Here is a 24,858-nt window from a genome sequence, read left to right as displayed (position 1 = left end):
TGTGTGTACATAGTTAAAAAGACCTGTTTGAGTGACCTTTGTGAGCGATGTGTGGGTAGAGCTGAACATCGCTCCAGGCAGTGAGAGCAGGATTTCACCCAAGTTATTCTCTCCTTCCTCCGTTCTTCCTGCGCCCAGCCAACACTTTCCCTGTGTAGGAAACAAGAGCTCTGGGCTATTCACATCGCCATTATGTGTTAAACTGAACTGATTCCTCGACATTAACATACCACACAGCACACACATTCTGATCACTCACAGCAAACGCCTGAGAAACAATGGAAATATATGAAAATAAGAATGGTATGTAATTATAGATTTGTGCTACAACCATATCTACATACATATTTACATTCACATACATTATAGACTGGGGGGTTTGCAGTGTGTTTTTAAGTGGGGTTCTTAAGGGAAAGTATGACCCGATGACTTCAGTGTGGTGTACACTTTCCTCCCTGGGGTGAGAGGAGAGGTGTGAGAGGAGAGGTTCCCTCCATTTTGTCCTCTCTTAAATCTGTCATCAGGCATCTGTCTTGCTGTCTGTGCCCTGGGCAGGACCGTTTCTAGCTTTTTGGGGGCCCTAAGAGAGATTTGCCAAGGGATGGAGAAAACATTTAGCAGTTTTAAAACACATTTCCTGCAATTCTACACATTTTGCCATGACTTATGCCATGTTCTTATGATATCTGAGTGAGTGACGAACAAATACAATGGGGGCCCCTGGAGGTCAGGGCCTCTAGGCCTTGGGTGCTCGGTCAGTAATTCAGCCCTGATTACTACAAGGTTTAGATCGCTGGCTAGACTAACTTACCTAGTCATCTATAAAATGTTAGCTGATATGGGATAACTGAGTGACTGTCAGTGACTGACATAACAAAAGGAAAACTGCTGATGCACAACCAAATATCGAAATTATACATTGTCTATTCTACTATCCTAACTAACAGCAAGTTGAGACCCCGACTGACCCCCTAAAAAACATATTGGGGGTTGGGGCCCCCTAGTGGCCACGGGGCCCTAAGCAGCCACTTATGTTGCTTATGCCTAGAAACGGCACTGGCCCTGGGGTCAGTGGTGAAGCAGAGTTATAGAGGTATGGTCCAGTTTTGACGCTGGTGGATTTGTGTTTGGCATGAGCCCGGGAGACAACCCTCTCACTCAAACCCAACAGCTGCTGGATGAAGACGAAACCTGAGAACTCTGTGTCTCCTTATGCACCTCATCTCCTCTCTCCCCCACCCTCTCCTCCTTCCCAACCCTCTCCTTCCCAACTCCCTTCCCATATCACTCACTTTCCTCCTTCTATCCTTTATTCCCCTGTACTCTTCTCCTCCTCCTCCTGCTGTTTCCTCTGCCTGGTTTGTAATCAATACTGCCCTGCTGTCCTGGGAAAGGATTATGGGTGAAGAGCCGCAGGATATCTGAGACACACACATCGGTTCTCCAACTAGACAGCTGTGTGTGAGAGTGTGAAGTGTGTGGTGGGAGGGAAGAGTGTGTGGTGGAAAGGAAGTGTGTGTGAGTAGGAGGGGGATGTGCTGGCTTGCCATTTTTATTGTTGTTTTAAAAAAAAAAGATGATATATTGTGGATGAATTCACATATAGAACATATTTTAAATCATTTTGGATTAGTGTGCTGTAGGAGAATAGGAACCCTGGAGATCCTCAAGGAACCCCTGGAGTTCATCAATGAACTATTGCTAGTCAATGGTTCAAATTTGCACCTTCGGTTAGTTGAGGGGTTCTTGGAAGAACCTTTAATGGTTCAATGTTGCAATGGGTTCCTGGAGGAACACTGAAGTGGAGGCATGGCTTAGGAGGGGCGTGGCTTTAAGATATACATTTTTTGGCCACGCGTTAGAGTAAATGCCATTCCTGTTAATAGGTTTTGTTGTATTGTCATCACATATTAAGGTTGAACACTGACAGTTTCGTAGTTTCAGTGAGGCTAACATAGGTGTATGAGTTCCTCAGAAGCCAATGCAAATCCCAAAGTTAGAATAGTTACCACTTTATTACTGTGCGTAATCAGCAATGTTATTCATATTATATTAGAATATGTAATATGCATAAATATTCAAGGAACAAATGTAACATGAACAGAAATGACATTTATGACTAAAAATAACTACAGTATCTGAAAGCCACACCTCTAATCTGTTAGGCCGCACCTCCAATTTGAACTACGCCCATCACAAAAAGGTTCCAATTTGAACCTTTACAATAGGGGTTCCTCGAAGACCCTTTTCAGAGGGGTTACTCGAGGAACCTTTTTCAACTGGAAAGGTTCCGCCGGTGTGGCAGCACTAAAGGTTCTTCCAGGCACTTTTACCTCTAAGAGTGTTTGGCATTTCATGCAATTGTGTTAGAGACAGCAAAAACGTAAGGCTTTACCTTTTGCCCGGCCTTTTCCCAGTTCTGATATTGTTTTTGACTCCCTTTTTCAAGTCTCTGAATCATAGCCCTGGCCTTAACTCTAAATGCCATTACACGAGTCCCATTAGACATCAATTGTACTTAAGTTAAATACACACTCTCCCTTCTCTGAGTTGCACATAGTGAGGAAGCTCTAATTGAGATGCTAATCAGATAGTTATGTCTCTGGGTGTGAAACTGCTCGAAGCGATCCCTCCTGGGGCTCTCATGCATTATTGTTGGTTCATGGGAACATAGATGAAATAGTACTATTTAATTGAGACTTTTTGAGTTGTTGACTAAAGAGCAGTATTACCATGAGGTGTTTTTTCCTGTGCCACCTGAGACACAGCTTTAGTCTTGTTGTGCCTCGAGGACAGGTGGATCAGGTCTGAAGAGGACATAGTGTTTTCTGCCACTGTTACACAGTGTCGGTACGGTGTCGGCAAGCTCCTGCTGTTTTGTCAGAACAGCCAGAGATGATTTGAATAACAATCATCACCTGCTTTCGATGTCAGCAACACCCAGACATGCAACCTCCCAGCCACCACACCGCCCGCTCCAACACTTCAGCTGAACTCTATTTCAGTTATAGCGTTATAACCCCCACAAACACCCCTCTGACCCCCAACCCCCTGCAGACAGCTCTAATGGGAGTGACTGGCTGCTGATGGGATTAGGAGTAGCTATAATAAGTGACTGAATCACATTAATGATGATGTGTTGAGAGAGGAGGAGGGGGTGTTGATTGGTATAAATAATTCACCCACTCACCCCCTCCCCTCTGTACACTCCTCTGGCTATTAGAAGAGTAGCCAGACAGACAGACAAACATCAATCAATAAACCCTCATCGTCCCAGACAGATAGCCAGACAGACAGACGGTTAGGATAAACGCCTGGAGTGGTCAGATGTTTTGGCTTGCACACAACGTACAATATTGCATAGTGTGATGGTGTGTATGGATAGAGTGGACTAACATGCTGAACACAACGCTCGCGTCGCGGGCGCTCGCGTTGCAAAATAAATTAAAACGTACATGTTATTCAGTTATTGCACCCTCACTGCTCGCGCGCACCAACAAGCATCTGCGTTGCCAAGCACTATAGCCTCCACATTGACTCTGACCGCTACCCCCTGTATATAGCCTCCACATTGACTCTGTACGCTACCCCCTGTATATAGCCTCCACATTGACTCTGACCGCTACTCTCTGTATATAGCCTCCACATTGACTCTGTACCAGTACCCTCTGTATATAGCCTCCACATTGACTCTGTACCAGTACCCCCTGTATATAGCCTCCACATTGACTCTGTACGCTACCCCCTGTATATAGCCTCCACATTGACTCTCTACCGGTACCCTCTGTATATAGCCTCCACATTGACTCTCTATCGGTACCCTCTGTATATAGCCTCCACATTGACTCTACCAGTACCCTCTGTATATAGCCTCCACATTGAGTCTGTACCAGTACCCTCTGTATATAGCCTCCACATTGACTCTGTACCAGTACTCTCTGTATATAGCCTCCACATTGAGTATGTACCAGTACCCTCTGTATATAGCCTCCACATTGACTCTGTACCAGTACCCCCTGTATATAGCCTCCACATTGACTCTGACCGCTACCCCCTGTATATAGCCTCATTACTCTCTAATATTTGTTATTTTTCTATTTTCATCTTTATTTTTTGTTATTTATTTTTTGACTACAGTTTATTTTAGTAAATACTTTCTTAACACCTTTTTTTCTTAAAACTGCATTGTTGGTTAATGTAAGTAAGCATTTCACTGTAAGGTCTACACCTGTTGTATTCGGCGCATGTGACAAATAAGATTTGATTTGATTGCGTTGGTAGATCATGCAGTACTATATTAGAGTGTGGTGCTGAGTTAGTGATTTGATCAACAATAATTCAGCACACTTGTGATAAGTGACATGGTGAGATTATGGTTGTGGTTGGACCGTAGCAGTGCCGCTAGGAAGAATGTATGTATGGGTATTTGGCACCCAGCCAGCTCTCATTAATCATAGGTCTCAGTCTCTCACACTGACATCTCCAGACCTGCTGACCTACTAGCCCCAGCCCCATGCCATGCCTCCCTGTGTGTCCTGGGAAGGTATGGGGACATGTCCTGTGAGAGGACAGAGCCACAGCCAGTCAACAGACACCCCTCTCATATACTAGTCCCCTTCCGCCTCTCAACTGTCAAGCCTGTGTCAAGCTTGTGTTGAGAATCGAGGTCAAAGTTGAGAGTGAACTCGGCTTGGCCACCTTGCACTTCCTGACAGTTTCAAATGTCAGAGGACCTGGTCGTCCATGGCAATGCTGTCACTGTGTGGGCTAGTCACCCGCTTAAGAGCTGGGGTACAACACCAGTGATAGAGTGGTCTTTGCACAGTATACCACACTAGGAAGAAGTGAGTTTAGGTAGTTTAACATTGGGAGTGTGTAGTGTACCTTATTTTCATCCATGTGTACTGTACCTTTGATAAGGGAAGCAACCTCTCCAGTACAAGCACAGTGCAAAATAAAATATAGTGATGCATAAGAATACATTTGCTTAAAATAAAGTTCCTGAGAGACTAAGAGGTGTGTGGGTAAGAAATGATGGAACGCTCTATCTCAACTCATATTTTTATGATGATTAACTGACAATGGGATGGAAGGGACCCGCCTGTACAGTCAGCACTTTGAGTTTACAATAGCTATAAAGCAACAATCAGACTGTAACAATCTGAGAGTGATTGTAAGAGTGTGTGTTGTGTGTGTGTGTGTGTGTGTGTGTGTGTGTGTGTGTGTGTGTGTGTGTGTGTGTGTGTGTGTGTGTGTGTTTAGTTGTGAGTGTGTACGTGAGTATGTGTGTGTACTTGAAAAGTTAGGTGAAACGGAGGCAGAGGTGGTTTGGGCACAGGGCCATGCACAGACCTTTTAGGGGGAAGGTGCTGAAACTGAGAAAAGTGGAGAAAAAAACAAAGACTTTCATAAGTCTTATCTCAAAATCCACATCATACCAACTGCCTCTGTAGTGAATATTTTAACATTGTTGAGCATTGGACTATTTATTTCTGCAACAACACACTCACTCATCACAAACATGATTGACTTTAGGAAAAGAAGGTGAGGTATCAGCTGATCATTGATGTTGATGATTGATGTAAATCTGCTAGTTAGCTAGCATGTGATTTATCGTCAATGCCCTTAAATAATAACTTCATAATATTCTAACTTGTGATGTATGGCTGCCTGGCTAGTGGCTTGTGTGGATATTTTAGTATATAGTGGTTAGCTGGTCTAGACTACCTGTGTGGCTGCTGCCGACCTCTCACTCAACGTCAACAAAACAAAGGAGATGATCGTGGACTTCAGGAAACAGCAAAGGGTGCACCCCTCGATCTACATCGACTTAACCTCAGTTGAGAAGGTGGAAAGCTTCAAGTTCCTCGGTGTACAGATCACTGACAAACTGAAATGGTCCACCCACACAGACAGTGTGGTGAAGAAGGCGCAACAACGCCTCTTCAACCTCAGGAGGATCAAGAAATTTGGCTTGTCACCCAAAACCCTGACAAACTTTTACAGATGCACAATTGAGAGCATCCTGTCGGGCTGTATCACAGCCTAATATGGCAGCTGCACTGCCCTCAACCACAAGGCTCTCCAGAAAGAGGTGACGTCTGCACAACGCATCACCGGGGGCAAACTACCTGCCCTCCATGACACCTACAGCACCCGATGTCACAGGAAGGCCAAAAAGATCATAGAGGACATCAACCACCCGAGCCACTGGCTGTTCACACCGCTATCATCCAGAAGGCGAGGTCAGTACAGGTGCATCAAAGCTGGGACCGAGAGATTGAAAATAAGATTCTATCTCAAGGCCATCAGACTGTTAAACAGCAATCACTAACACAGAGAGGCTGCTGCCTACATTGAGACCCAATCACTGGACACTTTAATAAATGGATCACTAGTCACTTTAAACAATGCCACTTTAATAATGTTTACATATCTTACAGTACTCATCTCACATGTACAGTATATACTGTATTTTATACCATTTACTGCACCTTGCCTATGACACTTGGCCATCGCTCATCCATGTACTCATATGTACATATTCTCATTCACCCCTTTAGATCTCTAAGGAGATGATTGTGGACTACAGGAAAAGGAGCAGTGAGCACGTCCCCTTTCTCATCGACGGGACTGTAGTGGAGCAGGTTGAGAGCTTCAAATTCATTGGTGTCCACATCAACAACAAACTAGATTGGTCCAAACACACCAAGACAGTCATGAAGAGGGCACGACAAAGCCTATTCCCCCTCAGGAAACTAAAAAGATTTGGCATTGGTCCTGAGATCCTCAAAAGGTTCTACAGCTGCAACATCGAGAGCATCCTGACCGGTTGCATCACTGCCTGGTACGGCAATTGCTCGGCCTCTCGACCACAAGACACTTCAGAGGGTATTGCGTACGGCCCAGTACATCACTGGGGCAAAGCTGCCTGCCATCCAGGACCTCTACACCAGGCGGTGTCAGAGGAAGGCCCTAAAAATTGTCAAAGACCCCAGCCACCCAGTCATAGACTGTTCTCTCTACTACTGCATGGCAAGCGGTACCGGAGTGCCAAGTCTAGGACAAAAAGGCTTCTCAACAGTTTTTACCCCCGAGCCATAAGACTCCTGAACAGGTAATCAAATGGTTGTCCGGACTATTTGCATTGTGTGCCCCCACAACCCCTCTTTTACGCGGCTGCTACTCTCTGTTTATCTTATATGCATAGTCACTTTAACTATACATTCATGTACATACTACCTAAATTTTCCCCGACCAACCAGTGCTCCCGCACATTGGCTAACCGGGCTATCTGCATTGTGTCCCACCACCCGCCAACCCCTCTTTGTAGGCTTCTGCTACTCTCTGTTCATCATATATGCATAGTCACTTTAACGATACCTACATGTACATACTACCTCAATAAGCCTGACTAACATGTGTCTGTATATAGCCTTGCTACTCTTTTTTCAAATGTCTTTTTACTGTTGTTTTATTTCTTTACTTACCTACACACACACACACACACACACACACACACACACACACACACACACACACCTTTTTTTTCTCGCACCATTGGTTGGAGCCTGTAAGTAAGCATTTCACTGTAAGGTTTACACCTGTTGGATTCGGCGCACATGACAAATAAACTTTGATTTGTGTTTATTAGGTAGTTGTTCTGGAATTGTTAGATTACTTGTTAGATATTACTGCACTGTCGGAACTAGAAGCACAAGCATTTCGCTACACTCGCATTCACATCTGCTAACCACGTGTATGTGCCCAATACCATTTGATTAGATTTGATTTGCGGAAGGGATGGAGTTAGGGTGGAGCGAGGGTCATTGATGCAGCCGCTCCTCTCTGTCTTTCTGATAAGAATGTAAACCAAGTGTTAATCAAATGTTTTGCTGCTGTGGGCAGTACTATTGATATTTAAACTACGTAGCTAGCTACACACCCTCGAGTGCTAATCGCATCTCAAGCCATGATGTTTTGATACCGGGCGTGTGCAATCTCAAAAAGACGCAACCTGGCACCCGCAAGCTCTGTTCAGGGCAGACCAACAGGTGCAACCAACGGATGGGCTGGAGGGTGCTGAACTTGATGATGTCACGACGACTTGCAGGCAACGGGTTCAGAACAACAGCGACAAATCTTAATAAAGCAAGAATAATTATAACACCACCCAAAAGGGCACTTGGAGAGTGGGAGGCACAGATTGACTCATATCTGTGCACATGCCTGATTGGGCATGTCCCTGGAACACATTTGCAGCATGTTTTAAGTTAAGTTTTATGCGACATCTTTTTGAGTGTGGACCATCACACTTTTTTTTGCATATTTTCTTGGCCAGAGAGAATGAGCTAAGGGGCTAGCATCTGGTGCTAACTGGACCATGCTAACTCCTTGGAGAGATGTGCATGACTTTGTTCAAGTAAGTTGGCTAAAGGCTAGCATCTGGTGTTAATTGGACCATGCAAAACCCTTTATGAGCTCTGCTGCACCTTCTTACAGTTGGTTAGCATAGGGCTGGCTGCGTATGGTGTGAACTAGCATGGTAACTTGTCGTGTTGTGTATTGTGTTGGTCCACTCCTTTGACATCACTAGCTGGGATGTAACCTACACTAGAAATTACCCTAGGGTCATTGATCATTTTTGATCTACGTAAAAAGGAAAACATGTTTTCCAAGATGATATTTTTTCATTTTCTTAGTCCCTGTTTCCCTATCCTCTTCTGTCTTAAAGCGTCTCTTCCCCGTGAGACTGTGAACCTCTCCCCACCGCCCCACCCTCTCACTTCACATAAAGTGTTAGGCTATATCCGTGAGTGATATTAGCATGGATGTAGCTAGCTGCAGCTGGGAGTTCATTGCGGCTGTGTTCTCTGAGAAGTTTAACGATGCAAGGCTGACTGCACCACTGCCCCAGTGCCTCAGCCATCTATCAGTGGGCTAAAGTGTGTTTAGAGGAGCCTCCCTTCTCTCTCTCCCTCTCTCTCTGAGTCCTGCAGCAGTGCAGTACCTTCCGCCATGTCAATCGGACGGCTAACCCAGGGCAGATGATGACTTTATCCCTTCTTCTATCTCTATTGGTTAATCTCATATGGTATTATTCAGTTATCGATTAGCATTCCATTTATCTTGGTGAAAACAGAATCATATTATAGAGGGAAGAGGATATCTTTAATTAATGAAGTAGCTATTGGTATCCGGAGGACAAAGGTACAGTTATACAGACCAGAATACTTTTGGTCTTGTGCATCTTTTTCCAGACTTGCTGACTTGCTGTGTTTGTAGAGGCAGGGAGTCAGACATGTGTTAGCCTGCAAAGTCAATCAGAGCTTCATTAAAGAGCTAAATGAGTTTGTATGGATTTAATAGGTGACCTGCCCACCTGGGCTGTATTGAGCCGATTCAACAGGGCCCTTGGCCCCCGACTATGGTCCACAGGGAAATTAAATACTTTGCAAAGAGGCCAAGGTAATAGCTGGGGTTAATAGTTTCTATTTGGTCTTAGTACGACGGCTAATTAGTTAATCAAAGTCATGGTCCTCTATTGTGGTGCCATGCACAACATGCATAAACGCAAAGAAATACACATGTAGAACCGTTTATGTACTCCTTTATGTACCGTCCAGCTGTTTTGTCCATGTGTGTATTAGCGTCTACATATGAATATGTTTGTCCCTGTGATTGAATATAGGTGTACTTTTACATTTGCATCCGTGTGTGTGCTTGCGCATATGCATTTGTGCTTGTCTATATGTGGGTTTGCGTTAATGCATGTTTACTGTATGTGGCCCCTGAGAGCAGTGTGTGAGTGGGCTGTGGTCTGTCGTAGTTGCTGCATTACAGTTGTGATTGAGGTGCAGACTAAAGGGCCCAGCAGGAGACGGCGTGATGTATTGAATGGCTTTGCCATGGATGAGAGACTTTGGAGGTTCAGTTAAACAATAAGACGTCCATTCAGGAGGAGACAGGCTCATTAGAGACTTGGTATGAGGGAGGGAGTGGGCATATACAGGCAATTTACTTCCCAAGAAGTGATAATGAAGGGTGAAAAAAGTAACCAGCAAAGGACTAGATTAAAGCTTTGTCTTGTATAAAACAGTAGAACTTGTGGGCACCACCGTAGTGGGGAATTGTGTATTTTTGATTAATCAAAGACATTGTTATTACAGCTTTTTTTCACTATACCATGAAAACACATGTGGTACTGGACAGAGCCTTTCATGCTACATGTAAGACATTCACAAACGAACATGTCCTTTCATGACATAATGCCCCTAACTTTGTTCCTCTATCTCCCTTCTTCCTCTCACCCCCCCTGGCTCGCTGGGGGTAAGACAGGAGAGAGGAGAGAGAGAGAGAGGGAGAGAGAGGGAGAGAGAGAGAGAGAGAGAGAGAGAGAGAGAGGAGCATCTGCACTCTCAGCCAGAGGAGCTCCATAGTGACTGCATTATTCATGTGCCCTACCCTACAAACCTCTGTTATCTAGGGCAACCTCCTGTTCCACTCTGACTGCTCAGTGTCACACCCGGTACTGTACTGCACAGGGCTTCTTGTGGTCTAGCTTAGTCATTCAGCTCCATCACAGCAGACCATTTGGCATCAGACACTCTCAACCTCCCATTCATAGAGAGGAGGGAGACCCAGGGAAAGGACAGCATTAGGGTGACATCAGACTTCTACAGTGCATCCCCTTCACTGAGTAAAACATCAGCGAGTTTGATTAATTAATGAGATCCACTGCACAAACAGCACAGCAGTAGTACTGTAGCTTTCTATGTCTTATATATACTCTGCACTTTCACTCTTCTCCATCTATCTGTTTTCACTTTCTCTTTGCCATACCAGGTTATTTTATGATGCAGGCCCCTGTGTAAGAGCAGAGGGAACAGCTTGATGTGGGCTGACAGCCTCTTGTTCCTGTCAGTCTCCAGCCCTCTGTGCTGCTCTCAAATGTGTGTCAATTCAATCTCCACCGCTATAGAGGAGGTAATTGGGACTGTGACAGCAAACAAGATTCTATCCACATCTCTCAATTAGCATGTTATCATCCCTCCATCACAGCATACAGTACACGCTGCTCTCCCTTGGGGCTAGTGGGGGCTAGCCATGGCGGCACGCTGCAGATGGGTGGAGCGGGTGGTGGGATTAGAGCCACTTGGGCATGTGTTAGCCCGGGGGGTATGCTGGCACCCAGACAGATACCACATCCTCCAACGAATCCTTCTTCACTCAACCCACTAGGCGCAGATGTCAGTTCAACGTCTAGTTTTGATTTACATTTGGTACAGATGTCAACTAACGTGAATTCAATGTCAAATCAACAGAAAATATCACCATGTCGTTGGATTTAGGTTTTAGGTTTTGTAAAAAAAATAGACAAAATTTCCCTACGTTGATTACTTTTTTCAAATCCAATCAGTTTTCCACATTGATACAACATCAGCACCAGTGGTTTTAATGAGCATGGTATATAACATATTACAGCATATTGGATGACTGTCATTCATATTCCATTCACCCAGCTCAATGTAACAGCGATAGGTTTAGGCAATTACATGCTGCTCACATTTTCCCAGATACCCATCATGTTGCTGCTACAACCTAGCCTACGAGTGAAAGTTGATGTGGGCCCACATCAAGCTCATCATTAAGCTCGAGGCCCTGGGTCTGAACCCCGCCCTGTGAAACTGGGTCCTGGACTGACTGATGGGCCGCCCCCAGGTGGTGAAGGTAGGAAACATCACCTCCACAAACAGCAGAGGGTGCACCCCCCTATCTACATCGACGGGACCGCAGTGGAGAAGGTGGAAAACTTCAAGTTCCTTGGCGTACACATCATTGACGAACTGAAATGGACCACCCACAGAGGCAGTGTGGTGAAGATGGCGCAACAGAGCCTCTTCAACCTTAGGAGGCTAAAGAAATTTGGCTTGTCACCTAAAACCCTTACAAATTTTTACAGATACACAATTGAAAGCATCCTGTTGGGCTGTATCACAGCCTGGTACGGAAACTGCACCGTCCACAACCGCAAGGCTCTCCAGAGGGTGGTGCGGTCCGCCCAATGCATTACCAGGGGCAAACTACCTGCCCTCCAGGACACCTACAGCACCCGATGTCACAGGAAGGCCAAAAATATCCTCAAGGACATCAACCACCTGAGCCACTGGCTGTTCACCCCGCTATCATCCAGAAGGCGAGGTCAGTACAGGTGCATCAAAGCTGGGACCGAGAGACTGAATAACAGCTTGTCTCTCAAGGCCATCAGACTGTTAAACAACCATCACTAGCACATTAGAGGCTGCTGCCTATAGGCATAGACTAGAAATCACTGGCCACTTTAAGGAATGGAAGACTAGTCATTTTAATCATGTTTACATATCTGGCATTACTCGTCTCATATGTATATGCTGTTTTTCTATACTATTCTACTGTATCTTAGTCCGTTCCGCTCTGACATCACTCGTTCATATGTAAACTCAGCAAAAAAAAGAAACATCCTCTCACTGTCAACTGCGTTTATTTTTAGCAAACTTAACATGTGTAAATGTTTGAAGGAACATAACAAGATTCAACAACTGAGACATAAACTGAACAAGTTCCACAGACATGTGCCTAACAGAAATGTAATAATGTGTCCCTGAACAAAGGGGGGGTCAAATTCAAAACAGTCAGTATATGGTGTGGCCACCAGCTGCATTAGTACTGCAGTGCATCTCCTCCTCATGGACTGCACCAGATTTGCCAGTTCTTGTTGTGAGATGTTACCCCACTCTTCCACCAAGGCACCTGCAAGTTCCCGGACATTTCTGGGCGGAATGGCCCTAGCCCTCACCCTCTGATCCCACAGGTCCCAGACGTGCTCAATGGGATTGAGATCCGGGCCCTTCGCTGGCCATGGCAGAACACTGACATTCTTTTCTTGCAGGAAATCACGCACAGAACAAGCAGTATGACTGGTGGCAATGTCATGCTGGAGGGTCATGTCAGGATGAGCCTGCAGGAAGGGTACCACGTGAGGGAGGAGGATGTCTTCACTTTAACGCACAGCGTTGAGGTTGCCTGCAATGACAACAAGCTCAGTCCGATGACCATGACGGACCCTCCACCTCCAAATCAATCCCGGTCCAGAGTACAGGCCTCGGTGTAACGCTCATTCCTTCGACTATAAACGGAATCCGACCATCACCCCTGGTGAGACAAAATCTTGACTCGTCAGTGAAGAGCACTTTTTGCCAGTCCTGTCTGGTCCAGCGACGGTGGGTTTGTGCCCATAGGCGACGTTGTTGCCAGTGATGTCTGGTGAGGACCTGCCTTACAACAGGCCTACAAGCCCTCAGTAAAGCCTCTCTCAGCCTATTGCGGACATTTTGAGCACTGATGAAGGGATTGTGCATTCCTGGTGTAACTCGGGCAGTTGTTGTTGCCATGCTGTGCCTGTCCTGCAGGTGTAATGTTTGGATGTACCGATCCTGTGCAGGTGTTGTTACACGCGGTCTGCCACTGTGAGGACGATCAGCGGTCCGTCCTGTCTCCCTATAGCGCTGTCTTATGCGTCTCACAGTACGGACATTGCCATTTATTGCCCTGACCACATCTGCAGTCCTCATGCCTCCTTGCAGCATGCCTAAGGCACGTTCACGCAGATGAGCGTGGACCCTGGGCATCTTTCTTTTGGTGTTTTTCAGAGTCAGTAGAAAGGCCTCTTTAGTGTCCTAAATTTTCATAACTGTGACCTAAATTGCCTACCGTCTGTAAGCCGTTAGTGTCTTAATGACCTTTCCACAGGTGCATATTCAGTAATTGTTATGGTTCATTGAACAAGCATGGGAAACAATGTTTAAACCCTTTACAATAAAGATCTGTTAAGTTATTTTTATTTTACAAATTATCTTTGAAAGACAGGGTCCTGAAAAAGGGACTTTTTTTATGTAGTCTTAAATTATTCCTACTTAAATTTGTGTGTTTTGGGTATATGTTGTGTAATTTGTTTGATATTACTTGTTCGATATTACTGCACTGTCGGATCTAGAAGCACAAGCATTTTGCTACACCCGCAATAACATCTGCTAATCATGTGTATGTGACCAATACAATTTGATTTGATTTGAACGTTTACAACGTAGGTACACAGGTTGAGAGAAATTTGAGTAATCAAGGTGACAGATAGTGACACATTTTAATACCGCATTGCACACTCTTGCCTGCATCTAGCTTATCTGGGGTGTAACTTAGTCCAACAGCTACAAACGAGAGTTTCTATGCGACAAATTCAAGTTGGTTTATCCCCGTTCCGTTCCGTTTGCTTCCATTTAAGAAAGGTTTTTCAACAGGATCACACGCAAACACAGAACTAGCAGCCACATTTAAACACCACCATCACTTCTCTCGTTGTCTATATACATTTTTCTCGCATCTACACTCTCTCCTCCTCTCACCTTTTCCCGCTTGTGGACTTCAGCTGTCTGTGACCAGGCGAAGAAACCTTTCCAAGCCAAACCTTCATGCCATAACCGCTGAACGCTACACACAGCCTATATCATTGTCACCATATTAACGTCATAGTCAACATAGCTACTAGAACTAATGTGTTAGTGAACCCTCTACAATCATGCAGCACTGTGTACAGCAAGCAGTTTAGCAGTTATACCGGCGGGCCCCGGTGGCAATAAATGAATAAAACCAAAAGCTGTACCTTGACTTGGAAGAGTTCCAGTGTTGGATAGCCATAGCCAGCTAGCTAACATAGCATCCCTTTGTTTGAGCCAGGTGTTTGAGTAGGCTAAACTAGCTAGCTGCATTTGCTAGCTAAGTAAGTGAAAGTAAAAATAACAACTGTATAGCTCTCTCTCTCTCTCTTTTGCTCCTCCTTAATTAGTTATTTCTCTCTCTTTGTATCAACTACACACCACAGGCCTCCCGGGTGGCGCAGTGGTTAAGGGCGCTGTACTGCAGCGTCCGTGGGGCGACGCACAATTGGCCTAGCGTCGTCCGGGTTAGGGAGGGTTTGGCCGGTAGGGATATCCTTGTCTCATCGCGCACCAGCGACTCCTGTGGTGGGCCGGGCGCAGTGCACGCTAACCAAGGTTGCCAGGTGCATGGTGTTTCCTCCGACACATTGGTGCGCTGTCTTAAGAAGCAGTGCGGCTTGGTTGGATTGTGTATCGGAGGATGCATGACTTTCAACCTTCGTCTCTCCCGAGCCCGTACGGGAGTTGTGGCGATGAGACAAGATAGTAGCTACTAACAATTGGATACGATGAAATTGGGGAGAAAAAGGGGTTTAAAAAAAAAACTATACACCACATTTTATGCACTACAGTGCTAGCTAGCTGTAGCTCATTCTCTGATCCTTTGATTGGGTGGACAACATGTCAGTTCATGCTGCAAAAGCTCTGATAGGCAGGAGGACATCCTCTGGAATTGTCATATTTACCATGTAAGTCTATGGAAGGGGGTGTATTGAAGTCAATATTGAATTAAATATACCTAGAGGAGTACAGAAACTATCTGTTGAAATGATGTGGAAATAATGTTGAATCAACCAGTTTTCTCCCAGTGGAAAGGCCCTCACCTTTTCATCTCTTTCCTTCATATACTCAGCATCCCAGTTGATCCCATCCCCCAGTCACACGTACAACCTCACCTCCTTGTTTCAGAGCTATCTCTGCATGTAGTCTCCCCTCACCATCCACAACCCTGCATTAATGCAGTACCCTCCTGCTTACACACATCTCTGCCGTGCTCTATCAACCCTCCCCGCTCCTGCATACCCTAACATAACCCCCCCCCACCCCACCATCATATCCTCTCTCATCACTCCCTACCACTATAAAACCTTCATGGCCCCCATGACCTCCCCCTTTCCACCCCCTCCCGGCACCCTAATGCCCGCCTTAGTACCGTGCCAGTGTCCTACCCAGAGAGAAAGGGCACAGGGGACAAACACGCTAAGAGCCAGTCTGCAACCCGGGGCCTACAGCCTTGCAGTCCCCTGTCCTGCTCTGCCCAACCACAGGAGAAGCACAGCCTGCAGTGAGCCTATTAGAGACAGGGGAACCCAGATCTAAACAGCACAGTGAGGGCCAATGAGTCACTAGGCTACACCCCATGGTTGGCCAACATCATACCCACACTAAGCCCTTTGTGTTGTCTCTACCGGCCTTGACTAGAGACCATGGGATTAACTCATAAGCCAAAATAAGGTCAAATGGCTTTGATTTCATGGCAGGCCAGGAGTTGTCCATTTTGTTAGTTAAGGTACAGCTCAAACCAGAAGGGGACAAGATTAGTGTATGATAATGCTCTGATGGTTAGTGGGCTGTTAGCTGGGGCTCATGCTCCGCTGGGTAATGTGAACTTGGTCTTCTCTGCAGATGTATGCGTGGGGACTAGGACAGGGGACTGGGGCTGCAGAGTGACCGATAGAAGGGGCCTGAAAGTGGGGAATAATGTACAGTGAGTTCCTGAGCAGATGTTTCCACACAGTGCAGTGGTCCCTGTGTTTGGCATCTGGGCTTTAATCTGGTCAATCAAGGGCATTCAGATTACTGAGGAGGGGTGGTGGGTATGGACCCCAGCTGTGTATGGAACCCCCCCCCCCCTTCCCCGGAACTCACATGCACACCTTCAACCCCAGTACCACCTCAAACACACACTCTCACAGCCCTACACACACAACATAGTTGGCAGATATCTGGCCTTCTCTTTTCTGTTGCTTCAACCAGTAGAGATATATGAGGACGTTATTTTCCCTTTCAATTATTGACTTTCTACATTATATCCCCCACTCCTCCTCTCTCTCTCTCTCTCTCTCTCTCTCTCTCTCTCTCTCTCTCTCTCTCTCTTTCTCTCTCTTCATTCCTCCTCCCCTCCTCGGGGCCCCTGGCTGTCTTCCCACAAGTCATGTTCTCCTGGCTAGATGATGCGTGCATGTCTCTTGTGTCTTCTTGATGCTAACTCACACCGACGTTCGCACAGCATTGTGGGATGCCGCTCTCGGTCATATTTCACCATGGGATGTAATAATAATAATGATGATGAGGATGATGGTGATGAGGAACCTGAGGGGAATGCTTCTATTTTCTCCTCTTGTCAGTTTTATATCCATGTATTAATCAGTACATGGAGATAGGTTGGAGGATGAGCGGTGTGACAGAACCCGAATGATGCAGAGCTGCATGAATAACAGGGCTTCATATTTTTTTACTTCATACTTTTGTACCGCTTATCATCATCACCATTTCTCTCCTTAGCTCTCACCCGTTTCTCTCTTTACGGAGCACAGACAGTGTTTGGTTCATCTATGATATATTGTTGATGGAGTCTCTCCATCTCCACTGGTATTGATGTTTCCTGAAGCACTGCTACAGTCTGATATGTGATTTCCAAAACGGCACCCATTTGGCAGGAAACAGCTCTGCAGTGATTCAAGTCTCTCCTCTGTAACTCTTTCATGTTTGTTGATGTGCATCTCTCTTCCAACATTGCTCTTCCCTGGGCCCTTATATAGACACAAACTGGACTCTGATGAAAAATAGAAAGTAATGCTGTTGTGCCGAGATAGAGATGGAGTCTTGTATAGTGGACTGCTTTGCAATTGCGTCGACCAGGGAATATGTGTGTGTTTATTATATAGAGAGAGCGCAAGTGAGTGTGTGTACGTCGGTGCATGTGTGTGTGCGTGAATGTGTGTGTGTGTGTGTGTGTGTGTGTGTGTGTGAGAGAACGGAAATGGGGGAAGCAGACAGACTCAGGGAGGGAGGGAGTTAGGGCATGGTCAGTGGGCTATCCCCCGGAGAGAGGGAGGAGGGGTATAGAGGTCACAGCAGCATTTTGGCCCCGCAGCGGTGCTTCTTCGTGGTGGAGACTGTGTGTCTGAGGGGCCTGTCTGTCTGTGTGTGGGGCTGTGGAGTTGTGGGGCTGTGGGCCAGCGGAAAAACACTGAGTCTGTTAAGAAAGATTTCCCTATGGCCTTGGATACAGTATAATTACACTCCCAAAGCCTACATGGTCTGTCTCCTAACAATCTCACACATTAGACAAGCGTAGAGGCTCAGAGCCTCAGCCCTTCTCCCCAGATCTCTGTGAAAACCCTCTCCAGCCCTCCGCCATGTTCCTCAGCTCTTTGTCTCGAAGCCTGGTGGTGTAGTGTAGATAATGTACAGTGGGACTCAAAGTCTCCTAGTCACAGCACAACAGTGTAGAGAATTCACCGTCATGGAGGTTATGGGCCCTTTCGAATAATCAGGTCACCAGTGCTAGGCTATGCATGGCCCGTCTGTATCCTCACCAGTTGGATCATTCACATTTTCAACATCCATCTGGTCATTCACTGACTCGTCTATAGCAGTGCACTCCTAGCCTTGCCCTCAGCTACTGCTGGGAAAAGGTTTGCATGGAGATACAAAAGACAAACGTGTATATCTACTGCTCTGTGTTATTATAGGTTATTTCTGTTCAATGAACAATGTACTCTCTTGCTCTGAAACGTTTCTTGTCAAATTTGCTTAAAGGTTTTCTGCTCATCTTTTCATGATTCATTTAAAATGACCCTCATTTTGTAATTTCACTGTGGCTTAGTAAAGGCAGAGAAACAAATGAGTGTGGTTGGATTTGAACAGTTTGTGTTGTATGGTATGCGAGTAGGAAGCCACTTAATGAATGGTTGGTCCCTCTAAGAAGTTGAGGAGGAGAGAGAAGTGTAAGAAGGCATTAGGGAGAATCTCTGTCTGACTGGAAGCAAGGCACATTCACTAGGGACCAATTAGGCCCAGGCAAGCTGTTACAACCCACAGTGTCAGTGTGTCTCCTCTCCTCCGTCTGAGGGAAGAGCGTGACATAAATGACTGTGGAGAATAGAAGGAAGAGGGAAAAGATGGCTGGAAGAAATATGAAAAGGTTGAGGTATGAGGGGAGACAAGGGATGGAGGAGGACAGAATGAATGTAGTGCTAACCTTTGCTCTCTGACTGCACGCTCACACACACACAGTCCATAGTCAGGCACGTCTGAATATTTTAATTAGACTGAGGGAAAAGAAAGCGCTAAGGCAGAATGGTTTAGCAAAAATCCTTCGGTGTTTGCTCAATTAAACGCTGATTGCAGCTAATTGCTTACAGAGAGAGTGTAAAATGAGAGTGTATATGAGGTGGGCCTGCCTGCCTGCCTGCCTGTCTGTCTGTCTGTCTGTCTGTCTGTCTGTCTGTCTGTCTGCCTGCCTGTCTGCCTGCCTGTCTGCCTGTCTGCCTGCCTGCCTGCCTGTCTGCCTGCCTGCCTGCCTGCCTGTCCGCCTGCCTGTCTGTCTGCCTGTCTGCCTGCCTGCCTGTCTGTCTGTCTGTCTGCCTGTCTGTCTGCCTGCCTGTCCTCCTGCCTGCATGTCCGTCTCCATTTCACGTGTTCCGCATGCAGAAGAAACCAAACATTTAATGACGGTGGTTGTAATTGCTTCCTCTCTGTCTCTCCTCACTGTCTCTCGTCATCTTCCTTTGTCTGCCGTTCATAAGCATAGGCAGGTGCACACTTATACACATAGTGTATGCCTCTAATACACACACACACACACACACACACACACACACACACACACACACACACACACACACACACAAGCAAACACTCATGTGAGATATGTTTTATAATTCCATGTCGCAGTGTGTAAATGTGCTCAGTCTTTGTCATTTATATCTACCCGTAAATTCAGTCGACTGACCGCTGTAGAGCTAATAATGGTAATGTACTGTATATGTGAAATGCTAACTCTCAAGCACCACTTAATTAATGTTAATGGCTTTTGGAATAAGCCAGCCAAACAAATTGTATCTTTTTCAGATATTACTTTTCTCTGCTCCGTAGCACACACAGGTTTTAACATCCTGAGAGGGAGAGAGACGTTCCCCCCTCCTACCCTGCCATAAAGAAATGCATTTCCTCTGACTCCTCAGAGCCCCCTCTCACTCTCTTCCTTTCCCCCTCATCCATTCTCTTTCATTCCCTTTCTCTCTTCCTCTCTCTTCCTCTGTCTCCCTCTCTTTTTACTGCACAAGGAGAAGGGAGTGTTACGGATCGTGCCAAAGGAAGCTCAGTCATTTGATGCGAGGCCATTCGAATTTTGCATCTGGAAATTATTGGAGTTGCTGCGGTGTGTGTGTTTGTGTGTGTATGTGTGTGTGTGTGTGTGTGTGTGTGTGTGTGTGTAATGGCTGCCACAGCATCCTTATCACTTCTCCACACACCTGCTTCCATCTGAGAGAGCGGCTCCCCTCTCGTCATGCCTCCCCATCAAAGACTGATCCAGTCTGGGCTGGAGCTCCACAATATCCCTGGATGAGCTCCCTGGTCCCTGCAGAACAGTATGCCTGCCTGGCTCTCCCTTACTGGTCCCTGTGTGTGTGTGTGTGTCTGTGTGTTCTCCAGGCATCTGCCTGTACCTTTGAGGCAGCGCCCGCTCTGGACTGGTGTTTCTGGGAAACAGACTGGCAGGCATGGATGGCCGGCTCGGCTGCCATATGCTGTGTGATTCTGGGAAGCAGTATTATGGCTTAGGGAATACGACTGTAGAGCCTCTGTAAGCACACAGCCTCTGTAAGCACACAGCCTGAGGCCAGTGGTTCTGGGAGGAGCTAAAGCCAGTAGGATAAGGAAGCACTTTGTGTGTGTCTTTGTGTGGTGGTGTGTGGTGGGGAGGAAGGCTAGCTCATGCATACTGTACATCATCAAATATGGGGGAATCTCAAACAATGAGTACAGAGGAGAGCACTTTGTGCTTAAAGCACGATCACACAGCCGCTTCAGTGAGGGGAATTGGAGGTAGTGAGAGGGAGGGGAGAAAGAGGGAGGGGGATAGTTGGAAAGAGAGAGGGAGGGTACAAGCGAAGTAGAGGAGGGATTGAATGTGGACATGCGTATTCAAATACACAGGCGGATGCTGGCATCCTAGCCAGTGCTCTGAGTGTGATTGAACAACACACACACATGCGCTGTGCATATAAACATGCATATATGCTCTCTTTGTTTCTCTCTATCCCTCACTCTTCCTATCCCTTGCTCTCCCTATCCCTTGCTCTCCCTATCCCTTGCTCTCCCTATCCCTTGCTCTCCCTATCCCTTGCTCTCCCTTGCTCTCCCTATCCCTTGCTCTCCCTATCCCTTGCTCTCAAATAAAAACATGGAATAATTGGTTGTGTGCATATGTTTAGCAGATGTTATCGCAGTTGCAGAGAAATGCTTGTATTCCTAGCTCCAACAGTGTAGTAATACCTAGCTAAATGCTTATGGTCCTAGCTCCAACAGTATAGTAATACCTAGCTAAATGCTTGTGCTCCTAGCTCCAACAGTGTAGTAATACCTAACAATACACAACAATACACACCAATACAATAAATACAATGAACGAATTAAGAAATATCAGGATGAGCAATGTCAGAGTCCGGAATATAAATATATACAGTGGGGCAAAAAAAGTATTTAGTCAGGCACCAATTGTGCAAGTTCTCCTACTTAAAAATATGAGAGAGGCCTGTAATTTTCATCATAGGTACACTTAATGAGACAAAATGAGACAAAATGAGAAGAAAAAATCCAGAAAATCACATTGTAGGATTTTTTATGAATTTATTTGCAAAACAGGCCTCTCTCATCTTTTTAAGTGGGAGAACTTGCACAATTGGTGGCTGACTAAATACTTTCTTGACCCACTGTATGTATATGATGGTGTGTGGTTATGGACAGTATATGGACAGAAAAGGTGTGTACAGCAATAGTTATATAGGATGAGCCTTGACTAGAATGCAGTATATACATATAAAGTGGGTAAATCCCTATGTAAATGTTATTAAAGGGTTCCATGTCTATGTTCATAGGGCGGTAGTCTCTAAGGTGCACGATTGAGTACCGGGTTTCACCGGCTAGTGACAGTGACTAAAGTTCAGGGCAGGGCACTGGGCGGAGGCTGGCTAGTGGTGACTATTTAACTGTCTGATGACCTGAAGACAGAAGCTGTTGTTTCAGTCTCTCGGTACCGTCATTGATGCACCTGTATTGTCTCCGCCTTCTAGATGGCAGCGGGGTGAACAGGCCGTGGCTCGGGTGGCTAAGGCCCTTGATTATCGTTTTGGCCTTCCAGGTGCTGTATATCAATCAATCAATTACATTCATTCATAAAGTCCTTTTTACATCAGTAGATGTCACAAAGTGCTCATACAGAAACCCAGCCTAAAACCCCAAAGAGCAAGCAATGCAGCTGTAGAAGCACAGTGGCTAGGAAAAACTCCCTAGAAAGGCAGGAACCTAGGAAGGAACCTAGAGAGGAAACAGGCTTTGAGGGATGGCTAGTCCTCTTCTGACTGTGCTGGGTGGAGATTATAACAGAACATGGCCATTAAGGCCAGATTGTTCTTCAAGATGTTCAAACATTCATAGATGACCAGCAGGGTCAAATAATAATCACAGTGGTTATAGAGGGTGCAACAGGTCAGCACCTCAGGAGTAAATGTCAGATGGCTTTTCATAGCTGAGCATTCAGAGGTCGAGACAGCAGGTGCTGTAGAGAGAGAGAGTGAGGGAGAGAGTTGGGCTGACCTCACCACCCTCTGGAGAGCCCTTCGGTTGAGGACGATGCAATTGGCGTACCAAGAGATGATACAGCCCGACAGGATGGTGCATCTGTAGAAATGTGTTAGGGTCTTAGGGGCCAAGCCAAATTTCTTCAGCCTTCTGATGTTGAAGAGGCACTTTTTGCGCCTTCTTCTCCACACTGTCTGAGTGGATGGGCCATTTCAGGTTGTCAGTGATGTGCACGCCGGCCCTCCACGCGACCCTGCTGATGTGGATGTAGGCGTGCCCTTCTGTAGTCCACAACCAGGATGTTATTTCTCTGGCACCGCTCCGCCAGGGCCCTCACCACCTCCCTGTAGGCTGTCTCGTCGTTGTTGGTAATCAGACCTACCACTGTTGTGTCATCTGCAAACTTGATGATTGAGTTGGAGACGTGCGTGGCCACACAGTCTCTCTCTCTCTCTCTGTCAAACACACACCCACACGGATAGCATAAATATATGAGTTATTCAGTAGATACCTCTTCATCAAATAAAATGAAATAAAATCACATTGTATTGGTCTCATACACATGGTTAGCAGATGATATTGCGAGTGTAGCGAAATGCTTGTGCTTCTAGTTCCGACAGTGCAGTAATATCTAACAAGTAATCTAACAATTCCACAACAACTACCTAATACACACACATCTACAGTGCCTTGCGAAAGTATTCGGCCCCCTTGAACTTTGCGACCTTTTGCCACATTTCAGGCTCCAAACATAAAGATATAAAACTGTATATTTTGTGAAGAATCAACAACAAGTGGGACACAATCATGAAGTGGAACGACATTTATTGGATATTTCAAACTTTTTTAGCAAATCAAAAACTGAAAAATTGGGCGTGCAAAATTATTCAGCCCCCTTAAGTTAATACTTTGTAGCGCCACCTTTTGCTGCGATTACAGCTGTAAGTCGCTTGGGGTATGTCTCTATCAGTTTTGCACATCGAGAGACTGACATTTTTTCCCATTCCTCCTTGCAAAACAGCTCGAGCTCAGTGAGGTTGGATGGAGAGCATTTGTGAACAGCAGTTTTCAATTCTTTCCACAGATTCTCGATTGGATTCAGGTCTGGACTTTGACTTGGCCATTCTAACACCTGGATATGTTTATTTTTGAACCATTCCATTGTAGATTTTGCTTTATGTTTTGGATCATTGTCTTGTTGGAAGACAAATCTCTGTCCCAGTCTCAGGTCTTTTGCAGACTCCATCAGGTTTTCTTCCAGAATGGTCCTGTATTTGGCTCCATCCATCTTCCCATCAATTTTAACCATCTTCCCTGTCCCTGCTGAAGAAAAGCAGGCCCAAACCATGATGCTGCCACCACCATGTTTGACAGTGGGGATGGTGTGTTCAGGGTGATGAGCTGTGTTGATTTTACGCCAAACATAACGTTTTGCATTGTTGCCAAAAAGTTAAATTTTGGTTTCATCTGACCAGAGCACCTTCTTCCACATGTTTGGTGTGTCTCCCAGGTGGCTTGTGGCAAACTTTAAACAACACTTTTTATGGATATCTTTAAGAAATGGCTTTCTTCTTGCCACTCTTCCATAAAGGCCAGATTTGTGCAATATACGACTGATTGTTGTCCTATGGACAGAGTCTCCCACCTCAGCTGTAGATCTCTGCAGTTCATCCAGAGTGATCATGGGCCTCTTGGCTGCATCTCTTCTCTTCTGTGTGAGCTGAAAGTTTAGAGGGACGGCCAGGTCTTGGTAGATTTGCAGTGGTCTGATACTCCTTCCATTTCAATATTATCGCTTGCACAGTGCTCTTTGGGATGTTTAAAGCTTGGGAAATCTTTTTGTATCCAAATCCGGCTTTAAACTTCTTCACAACGGTATCTCGGACCTGCCTGGTGTGTTCCTTGTTCTTCATGATGCTCTCTGCGCTTTTAACGGACCTCTGAGACTATCACAGTGCAGGTGCATTTATACGGAGACTTGATTACACACAGGTGGATTGTATTTATCATCATTAGTCATTTAGGTCAACATTGGATCATTCAGAGATCCTCACTGAACTTCTGGAGAGAGTTTGCTGCACTGAAAGTAAAGGGGCTGAATAATTTTGCACGCCCAATTTTTCAGTTTTTGATTTGTTACAAAAGTTTGAAATATCCAATAAATGTCATTCCACTTCATGATTGTGTCCCACTTGTTGTTGATTCTTCACAAAAAAAATACAGTTTTATATCTTTATGTTTGAAGCCTGAAATGTGGCAAAAGGTCGCAAAGTTCAAGGGGGCCCGAATACTTTCG

The 24,858-nt window shown here is 45.7% G+C and overlaps 1 protein-coding gene across 9 annotated transcripts in view; it reads left to right on the top strand.

Moving 5' to 3' along the window:
- The window catches only part of LOC110533890 (roundabout homolog 2), a 186,188-nt gene that overhangs the window by 78,365 nt on the left and 82,965 nt on the right, over positions 1-24,858 (top strand). The window lies entirely within an intron of this gene.

The sequence above is a fragment of the Oncorhynchus mykiss genome, chromosome 10 (assembly GCF_057628025.1).
Source record: "Oncorhynchus mykiss isolate SJ-2025 chromosome 10, ASM5762802v1, whole genome shotgun sequence".
Classification (NCBI taxonomy): domain Eukaryota; kingdom Metazoa; phylum Chordata; class Actinopteri; order Salmoniformes; family Salmonidae; genus Oncorhynchus; species Oncorhynchus mykiss.
The sequence above is the reverse complement of the archived record's forward strand: the minus strand, read 5'-3'. Positions and strand labels throughout refer to the sequence as shown.